The 10,928-nt window shown below is 47.6% G+C and overlaps 1 non-coding gene across 1 annotated transcript; it reads right to left on the minus strand.

Annotated features, from left to right (window-relative positions):
• Nucleotides 1-1,110: 1,110 nt before the first annotated feature.
• On the minus strand, nt 1,111-1,183 carry TRNAY-GUA (transfer RNA tyrosine (anticodon GUA)). Its single transcript has one exon. It is a non-coding gene; the product is annotated as a tRNA-Tyr (tRNA).
• Nucleotides 1,184-10,928: the final 9,745 nt, after the last annotated feature.

The raw sequence follows: 10,928 nt of genomic DNA on the forward strand, positions 1-10,928 counted from the left end.
AAGGGAGCTCAGAAATTAAATGGTTGTCACGTATTGGGGAAAAGTTATGACTTTTCACGCTACATCTGAGACCCCACATCACCTCTCCCGGGTGGGCTCGAACCACCAACCTTTCGGTTAACAGCTGAACGCGCTAACCATTGCGCCACGGAAGCCCAAAAATCAAATGTTCGTCAGGTATTGTGGAAAAACTCTGACTTTTTACGTTACATTTGAGGTCCCTTAACACCGCTCCCGGGTGGGCTCGAACCACCAACCTATTGGTTAACAGCCGAACGCGCTAACCATTGAGCCACGGAAGCTCAGAAATTACATGGTTGTCAGGTATTGTGGAAAAGTTATGACTTTTCACGCTACATCTGAGACCCCACGTCACCTCTCCCGGGTGGGCTCGAACCACCAACCTATTGGTTAACAGCCGAACGCGCTAACCATTGAGCCACGGAAGCTCAGAAATTAAATGGTTGTCACGTATTGTGAAAAGTTTTGACTTTTTACGCTACATCTGAGACCCCACGTCACCTCTCCCGGGTGGGCTCGAACCACCAACCTTTCGGTTAACAGCTGAACGCGCTAACCATTGCGCCACGGAAGCCCAAAAATTAAATGTTCGTCAGGTATTGTGGAAAAACTCTGACTTTTTACGTTACATTTAAGATCCCTTAACACCGCTCCCGGGTGGGCTCGAACCACCAACCTATTGGTTAACAGCCGAACGCGCTAAACATTTAGCCACGCAAGCTTAGAAATTTAATGGTTGTCACGTATTGTGGAAAAGTTTTGACTTTTTACGCTACATCTGAGACCCCACAACACCTCTCCCGGGTGGGCTCGAACCACCAACCTATTGGTTAACAGCCGAACGCGCTAACCATTGAGCCACGGAAGCTCAGAAATTAAATGGTTGTCAGGTATTGTGGAAAAGTTATGACTTTAAACGCTACATCTGAGACCCAACAACACCTCTCCCGGGTGGGCTCGAACCACCAACCTTTCGGTTAACAGCTGAACGCGCTAACCATTGCGCCACGGAAGCCCAAAAATTATATGTTCGTCAGGTATTGTGGAAAAACTCTGACTTTTTACGTTACATTTGAGATCCCATAACACCGCTCCCGGGTGGGCTCGAACCACCAACTTATTGGTTTACAGCCGAACGCGCTAACCATTGAGCCACGGAAGCTCAGAAAATAAATGTTTGTCACGTATTGTGGAAAAGTTTTGACTTTTTACGCTACATCTGAGACCCCACAACACCTCTCTCGGGTGGGCTCGAACCACCAACCTTTCGGTTAACAGCCGAACAAGCTAACCATTGCGCCAAGGAAGCCCAAAAATAAATGGTCGTCAGGTATTGTGGAAAAACTTTTCTTTTTACGTAACCTTTGAGACTACACAACACCGCTCCCGGGTGGGCTCGAACCACCAACCTATTGGTTAACAGCCGAACGCGCTAACCATTGAGCCACGGAAGCTCAGAAATTAAATGGTTGTCACGTATTGTGGAAAAGTTATGACTTTTCACGCTACATCTGAGACCCCACAACACCTCTCCCGGGTGGGCTCGAACCACCAACCTTTCGGTTAACAGCTGAACGCGCTAACCATTGCGCCACGGAAGCTCAAAATTTAAATGTTCGTCAGGTATTGTGGAAAAACTCTGACTTTCTACGTTACATTTGAGATCCCATAACACCGCTCCCGGGTGGGCTCGAACAACCAACCTATTGGTTAACAGCCGAACGCGCTAACCATTGAGCCACGGAAGCTCAGAAAATAAATGGTTGTCAGGTATTGTGGAAAAGTTATGACTTTTCACGCTACATCTGAGACCCCACTACACCTCTCCCGGGTGGGCTCTAACCACCAACCTATTGGTTAACAGCCGAACGCGCTTACCATTGCGCCACGGAAGCCCAAAAATTAGATGGTCGTCAGGTATTGTGGAAAAACTTTGGCTTTTTACCATACATTTGAGATCCCACAACACCGCTCCCGGGTGGGCTCGAACCACCAAACTATTGGTTAACAGCCGAACGCGATAACCATTGAGCCACCAGAGATCAGAAATTAAATGGTTGTCATGTATTGTGGAAAAGTTATGACTTTTCACGCTACATCTGAGACCCCACAACACCTCTCCCGGGTGGGCTCGAAACACCAACCTTTCGGTTAACAGCTGAACGCGCTAACCATTGTGCCACGGAAGCCCAAAAATTAAATGTTCGTCAGGTATTGTGGAAAAACTCTGACTTTTTACGTTACATTCGAGATCCCATAACACCTCTCCCGGGTGGGCTCGAACCACCAACCTTTCGGTTAACAACCGAACGCGCTAACCATTGCGCCACGGAAGCCCAACAATTAAATATTCGTCAGGTATTGTGGAAAAACTCTGACTTTTTACGTTACATTTAAGATCCCTTAACACCGCTCCCGGGTGGGCTCGAACCACCAACCTATTGGTTAACAGCCGAACGCGCTAAACATTTAGCCACGCAAGCTTAGAAATTTAATGGTTGTCACGTATTGTGGAAAAGTTTTGACTTTTTACGCTACATCTGAGACCCCACAACACCTCTCCCGGGTGGGCTCGAACCACCAACCTTTCGGTTAACAGCTGAACGCGCTAACCATTGCGTCACGGAAGCCCAAAAATTAAATGTTCGTCAGGTATTGTGGAAAAACTGTGACTTTTTACGTTACATTTGAGATCCCTTAACACCGCTCCCGGGTGGGCTTGAACAACCAACCTGTTGGTTAACAGCCGAACGCGCTAACCATTGAGCCACGGAAGCTCAGAAATTAAATGGTTGTCAGGTATTGTGGAAAAGTTATGACTTTTCACGCTACATCTGAGACCCCACAACACCTCTCCCGGGTGGGCTCGAACCACCAACCTTTCGGTTAACAGCTGAACGCGCTAACCATTGCGCCACGGAAGCCCAAAAATTAAATGTTCGTCAGGTATTGTGGAAAACTTTTCTTTTTACGTTACATTTGAGACTACACAACACCGCTCCCGGGTGCGCTCGAACCACCAACCTTTCGGTTAACAACCGAACGCGCTAACCATTGCTTCACGGAAGCCCAAAAATTAAATGTTCGTCAGGTATTGTGGAAAAACTCTGACTTTTTACGTTACATTTAAGATCCCTTAACACCGCTCCCGGGTAGGCTCGAACCACGAACCTATTGGTTAACAGCCGATCGCGCTAACTATTGAGCCACGGAAGCTCAGAAATTAAATGGTTGTCACGTATTGTGGAAAAGTTTTGACTTTTTACGCTACATCTGAGACCCCACGTCACCTCTCCCGGGTGGGCTCGAACCACCAACCTATTGGTTAACAGCCGAACGCGACAACCATTGAGCCACGGGAGCTCAGAAATTAAATGGTTGTCACGTATAGGGGAAAAGTTATGACTTTTCACGCTACATCTGAGACCCCACGTCACCTCTCCCGGGTGGGCTCGAACCACCAACCTATTGGTTAACAGCCGAACGCGCTAACCATTGAGCCACGGAAGCTCAGAAATTAAATGGTTGTCACGTATTGTGGAAAAGTTTTGACTTTTTACGCTACATCTGAGACCCCACGTCACCTCTCCCGGGTGGGCTCGAACCACCAACCTTTCGGTTAACAGCTGAACGCGCTAACCATTGCGCCACGGAAGCCCAAAAATTAAATGTTCGTCAGGTATTGTGGAAAAACTCTGACTTTTTACGTTACATTTGAGGTCCCTTAACACCGCTCCCGGGTGGGCTCGAACCACCAACCTATTGGTTAACAGCCGAACGCGCTAACCATTGAGCCACGGAAGCTCAGAAATTAAATGGTTGTCAGGTATTGTGGAAAAGTTATGACTTTTCACGCTACATCTGAGACCCACGTCACCTCTCCCGGGTGGGCTCGAACCACCAACCTTTTGGTTAACAGCTGAACGCGCTAACCATTGCGCCACGGAAGCCCAAAAATTAAATGTTCGTCAGGTATTGTGGAAAAACTTTTCTTTTTACGTTACATTTGAGACTACACAACACCGCTCCAGGGTGCGCTCGAACCACCAAACTTTCGGTTAACAACCGAACGCGCTAACCATTGCGCCACGGAAGCCCAACAATTAAATATTCGTCAGGTATTGTGGAAAAACTCTGACTTTTTACGTTACATTTGAGATCCCTTAACACCGCTCCCGGGTGGGCTTGAACAACCAACCTGTTGGTTAACAGCCGAACGCGCTAACCATTGAGCCACGGAAGCTCAGAAATTAAATGGTTGTCAGGTATTGTGGAAAAGTTATGACTTTTCACGCTACATCTGAGACCCCACAACACCTCTCCCGGGTGGGCTCGAACCACCAACCTTTCGGTTAACAGCTGAACGCGCTAACCATTGCGCCACGGAAGCCCAAAAATTAAATGTTCGTCAGGTATTGTGGAAAACTTTTCTTTTTACGTTACATTTGAGACTACACAACACCGCTCCCGGGTGCGCTCGAACCACCAACCTTTCGGTTAACAACCGAACGCGCTAACCATTGCTTCACGGAAGCCCAAAAATTAAATGTTCGTCAGGTATTGTGGAAAAACTCTGACTTTTTACGTTACATTTAAGATCCCTTAACACCGCTCCCGGGTAGGCTCGAACCACGAACCTATTGGTTAACAGCCGATCGCGCTAACTATTGAGCCACGGAAGCTCAGAAATTAAATGGTTGTCACGTATTGTGGAAAAGTTTTGACTTTTTACGCTACATCTGAGACCCCACGTCACCTCTCCCGGGTGGGCTCGAACCACCAACCTATTGGTTAACAGCCGAACGCGACAACCATTGAGCCACGGGAGCTCAGAAATTAAATGGTTGTCACGTATAGGGGAAAAGTTATGACTTTTCACGCTACATCTGAGACCCCACGTCACCTCTCCCGGGTGGGCTCGAACCACCAACCTATTGGTTAACAGCCGAACGCGCTAACCATTGAGCCACGGAAGCTCAGAAATTAAATGGTTGTCACGTATTGTGGAAAAGTTTTGACTTTTTACGCTACATCTGAGACCCCACGTCACCTCTCCCGGGTGGGCTCGAACCACCAACCTTTCGGTTAACAGCTGAACGCGCTAACCATTGCACCACGGAAGCCCAAAAATTAAATGTTCGTCAGGTATTGTGGAAAAACTCTGACTTTTTACGTTACATTTGAGGTCCCTTAACACCGCTCCCGGGTGGGCTCGAACCACCAACCTATTGGTTAACAGCCGAACGCGCTAACCATTGAGCCACGGAAGCTCAGAAATTAAATGGTTGTCAGGTATTGTGGAAAAGTTATGACTTTTCACGCTACATCTGAGACCCCACGTCACCTCTCCCGGGTGGGCTCGAACCACCAACCTTTTGGTTAACAGCTGAACGCGCTAACCATTGCGCCACGGAAGCCCAAAAATTAAATGTTCGTCAGGTATTGTGGAAAAACTTTTCTTTTTACGTTACATTTGAGACTACACAACACCGCTCCCGGGTGGGCTCGAACCACCAACCTATTGGTTAACAGCCGAACGCGCTAAACATTTAGCCACGCAAGCTTAGAAATGTAATGGTTGTTACGTATTGTGGAAAAGTTTTGACTTTTTACGCTACATCTGAGACCCCACAACACCTCTCCCGGGTGGGCTCGAACCACCAACCTTTCGGTTAACAACCGAACGCGCTAACCATTGCGCCACGGAAGCCCAACAATTAAATATTCGTCAGGTATTGTGGAAAAACTCTGACTTTTTACGTTACATTTAAGATCCCTTAACACCGCTCCCGGGTAGGCTCGAACCACGAACCTATTGGTTAACAGCTGAACGCGCTAACCATTTAGCCACGCAAGCTTAGAAATTTAATGGTTGTCACGTATTGTGGAAAAGTTTTGACTTTTTACGCTACATCTGAGACCCCACAACACCTCTCCTGGGTGCGCTCGAACCACCAACCTTTCGGTTAACAACCGAACGCGCTAACCATTGCTTCACGGAAGCCCAAAAATTAAATGTTCGTCAGGTATTATGGAAAAACTCTGACTTTTTACGTTACATTTAAGATCCCTTAACACCGCTCCCGGGTAGGCTCGAACCACGAACCTATTGGTTAACAGCCGAACGCGCTAACTATTGAGCCACGGAAGCTCAGAAATTAAATGGTTGTCACGTATTGTAGAAAAGTTTTGACTTTTTACGCTACATCTGAGACCCCACGTCACCTCTCCCGGGTGGGCTCGAACCACCAACCTATTGGTTAACAGCCGAACGCGACAACCATTGAGCCACAGGAGCTCAGAAATTAAATGGTTGTCACGTATAGGGGAAAAGTTATGACTTTTCACGCTACATCTGAGACCCCACGTCACCTCTCCCGGGTGGGCTCGAACCACCAACCTATTGGTTAACATACGAACGCGCTAACCATTGAGCCACGGAAGCTCAGAAATTAAATGGTTGTCACGTATTGTGGAAAAGTTTTGACTTTTTACGCTACATCTGAGACCCCAAGTCACCTCTCCCGGGTGGGCTCGAACCACCAACCTTTCGGTTAACAGCTGAACGCGCTAACCATTGCGCCTCGGAAGCCCAAAAATTAAATGTTCGTCAGGTATTGTGGAAAAACCCTGACTTTTTACGTTACATTTGAGGTCCCTTAACACCGCTCCCGGGTGGGCTCGAACCACCAACCTATTGGTTAACAGCCGAACGCGCTAACCATTGAGCCACGGAAGCTCAGAAATTAAATGGTTGTCAGGTATTGTGGAAAAGTTATGACTTTTCACGCTACATCTGAGACCCCACGTCACCTCTCCCGGGTGGGCTCGAACCACCAACCTTTTGGTTAACAGCTGAACGCGCTAACCATTGCGCCACGGAAGCCCAAAAATTAAATGTTCGTCAGGTATTGTGGAAAAACTCTGACTTTTTACGTTTCATTTAAGATCCCTTAACACCGCTCCCGGGTAGGCTCGAACCACGAACCTATTGGTTAACAGCTGAACGCGCTAACCATTGCGCCACGGAAGCCCAAAAATTAAATGTTCGTCAGGTATTGTGGAAAACTTTTCTTTTTACGTTACATTTGAGACTACACAACACCGCTCCTGGGTGCGCTCGAACCACCAACCTTTCGGTTAACAACCGAACGCGCTAACCATTGCTTCAAGGAAGCCCAAAAATTAAATGTTCGTCAGGTATTATGGAAAAACTCTGACTTTTTACGTTACATTTAAGATCCCTTAACACCGCTCCCGGGTAGGCTCGAACCACGAACCTATTGGTTAACAGCCGAACGCGCTAACTATTGAGCCACGGAAGCTCAGAAATTAAATGGTTGTCACGTATTGTAGAAAAGTTTTGACTTTTTACGCTACATCTGAGACCCCACGTCACCTCTCCCGGGTGGGCTCGAACCACCAACCTATTGGTTAACAGCCGAACGCGACAACCATTGAGCCACGGGAGCTCAGAAATTAAATGGTTGTCACGTATAGGGGAAAAGTTATGACTTTTCACGCTACATCTGAGACCCCACGTCACCTCTCCCGGGTGGGCTCGAACCACCAACCTATTGGTTAACATACGAACGCGCTAACCATTGAGCCACGGAAGCTCAGAAATTAAATGGTTGTCACGTATTGTGGAAAAGTTTTGACTTTTTACGCTACATCTGAGACCCCAAGTCACCTCTCCCGGGTGGGCTCGAACCACCAACCTTTCGGTTAACAGCTGAACGCGCTAACCATTGCGCCTCGGAAGCCCAAAAATTAAATGTTCGTCAGGTATTGTGGAAAAACCCTGACTTTTTACGTTACATTTGAGGTCCCTTAACACCGCTCCCGGGTGGGCTCGAACCACCAACCTATTGGTTAACAGCCGAACGCGCTAACCATTGAGCCACGGAAGCTCAGAAATTAAATGGTTGTCAGGTATTGTGGAAAAGTTATGACTTTTCACGCTACATCTGAGACCCCACGTCACCTCTCCCGGGTGGGCTCGAACCACCAACCTTTTGGTTAACAGCTGAACGCGCTAACCATTGCGCCACGGAAGCCCAAAAATTAAATGTTCGTCAGGTATTGTGGAAAAACTCTGACTTTTTACGTTACATTTGAGGTCCCTTAACACCGCTCCCGGGTGGGCTCGAACCACCAACCTATTGGTTAACAGCCGAAAGCGCTAACCATTGAGCCACGGAAGCTCAGAAATTAAATGTTTGTCACGTATTGTGGAAAAGTTTTGACTTTTTACGCTACATCTGAGACCCCACGTCACCTCTCCCGGGTGGGCTCGAACCACCAACCTTTCGGTTAACAGCTGAACGCGCTAACCATTGCGCCACGGAAGCCCAAAAATTAAATGTTCGTCAGGTATTGTGGAAAAACTTTTCTTTTTACGTTACATTTGAGACTACACAACACCGCTCCAGGGTGCGCTCGAACCACCAACCTTTCGGTTAACAACCGAACGCGCTAACCATTGCGCCACGGAAGCCCAACAATTAAATATTCGTCAGGTATTGTGGAAAAACTCTGACTTTTTACGTTACATTTAAGATCCCTTAACACCGCTCCCGGGTGGGCTCGAACCACCAACCTATTGGTTAACAGCCGAACGCGCTAAACATTTAGCCACGGAAGCTCAGAAATTAAATGGTTGTCACGTATTGTAGAAAAGTTTTGACTTTTTACGCTACATCTGAGACCCCACGTCACCTCTCCCGGGTGGGCTCGAACCACCAACCTATTGGTTAACAGCCGAACGCGACAACCATTGAGCCACGGGAGCTCAGAAATTAAATGGTTGTCACGTATAGGGGAAAAGTTATGACTTTTCACGCTACATCTGAGACCCCACGTCACCTCTCCCGGGTGGGCTCGAACCACCAACCTATTGGTTAACATACGAACGCGCTAACCATTGAGCCACGGAAGCTCAGAAATTAAATGGTTGTCACGTATTGTGGAAAAGTTTTGACTTTTTACGCTACATCTGAGACCCCAAGTCACCTCTCCCGGGTGGGCTCGAACCACCAACCTTTCGGTTAACAGCTGAACGCGCTAACCATTGCGCCTCGGAAGCCCAAAAATTAAATGTTCGTCAGGTATTGTGGAAAAACCCTGACTTTTTACGTTACATTTGAGGTTCCTTAACACCGCTCCCGGGTGGGCTCGAACCACCAACCTATTGGTTAACAGCCGAACGCGCTAACCATTGAGCCACGGAAGCTCAGAAATTAAATGGTTGTCAGGTATTGTGGAAAAGTTATGACTTTTCACGCTACATCTGAGACCCCACGTCACCTCTCCCGGGTGGGCTCGAACCACCAACCTATTGGTTAACAGCCGAAAGCGCTAACCATTGAGCCACGGAAGCTCAGAAATTAAATGTTTGTCACGTATTGTGGAAAAGTTTTGACTTTTTACGCTACATCTGAGACCCCACGTCACCTCTCCCGGGTGGGCTCGAACCACCAACCTTTCGGTTAACAGCTGAACGCGCTAACCATTGCGCCACGGAAGCCCAAAAATTAAATGTTCGTCAGGTATTGTGGAAAAACTTTTCTTTTTACGTTACATTTGAGACTACACAACACCGCTCCAGGGTGCGCTCGAACCACCAACCTTTCGGTTAACAACCGAACGCGCTAACCATTGCGCCACGGAAGCCCAACAATTAAATATTCGTCAGGTATTGTGGAAAAACTCTGACTTTTTACGTTACATTTAAGATCCCTTAACACCGCTCCCGGGTGGGCTCGAACCACCAACCTATTGGTTAACAGCCGAACGCGCTAAACATTTAGCCACGGAAGCTCAGAAATTAAATGGTTGTCACGTATTGTAGAAAAGTTTTGACTTTTTACGCTACATCTGAGACCCCACGTCACCTCTCCCGGGTGGGCTCGAACCACCAACCTATTGGTTAACAGCCGAACGCGACAACCATTGAGCCACGGGAGCTCAGAAATTAAATGGTTGTCACGTATAGGGGAAAAGTTATGACTTTTCACGCTACATCTGAGACCCCACGTCACCTCTCCCGGGTGGGCTCGAACCACCAACCTATTGGTTAACATACGAACGCGCTAACCATTGAGCCACGGAAGCTCAGAAATTAAATGGTTGTCACGTATTGTGGAAAGGTTTTGACTTTTTACGCTACATCTGAGACCCCAAGTCACCTCTCCCGGGTGGGCTCGAACCACCAACCTTTCGGTTAACAGCTGAACGCGCTAGCCATTGCGCCTCGGAAGCCCAAAAATTAAATGTTCGTCAGGTATTGTGGAAAAACCCTGACTTTTTACGTTACATTTGAGGTCCCTTAACACCGCTCCCGGGTGGGCTCGAACCACCAACCTATTGGTTAACAGCCGAACGCGCTAACCATTGAGCCACGGAAGCTCAGAAATTAAATGGTTGTCAGGTATTGTGGAAAAGTTATGACTTTTCACGCTACATCTGAGACCCCACGTCACCTCTCCCGGGTGGGCTCGAACCACCAACCTTTTGGTTAACAGCTGAACGCGCTAACCATTGCGCCACGGAAGCCCAAAAATTAAATGTTCGTCAGGTATTGTGGAAAAACTCTGACTTTTTACGTTACATTTGAGGTCCCTTAACACCGCTCCCGGGTGGGCTCGAACCACCAACCTATTGGTTAACAGCCGAAAGCGCTAACCATTGAGCCACGGAAGCTCAGAAATTAAATGTTTGTCACGTATTGTGGAAAAGTTTTGACTTTTTACGCTACATCTGAGACCCCACGTCACCTCTCCCGGGTGGGCTCGAACCACCAACCTTTCGGTTAACAGCTGAACGCGCTAACCATTGCGCCACGGAAGCCCAAAAATTAAATGTTCGTCAGGTATTGTGGAAAAACTTTTCTTTTTACGTTACAT

The sequence above is a fragment of the Phalangium opilio genome, unplaced genomic scaffold, assembly GCF_054372755.1.
Source record: "Phalangium opilio isolate 3A_F unplaced genomic scaffold, DU_Popi_V2 ptg000017l_1, whole genome shotgun sequence".
Taxonomy (NCBI): Eukaryota; Metazoa; Arthropoda; class Arachnida; order Opiliones; family Phalangiidae; genus Phalangium; species Phalangium opilio.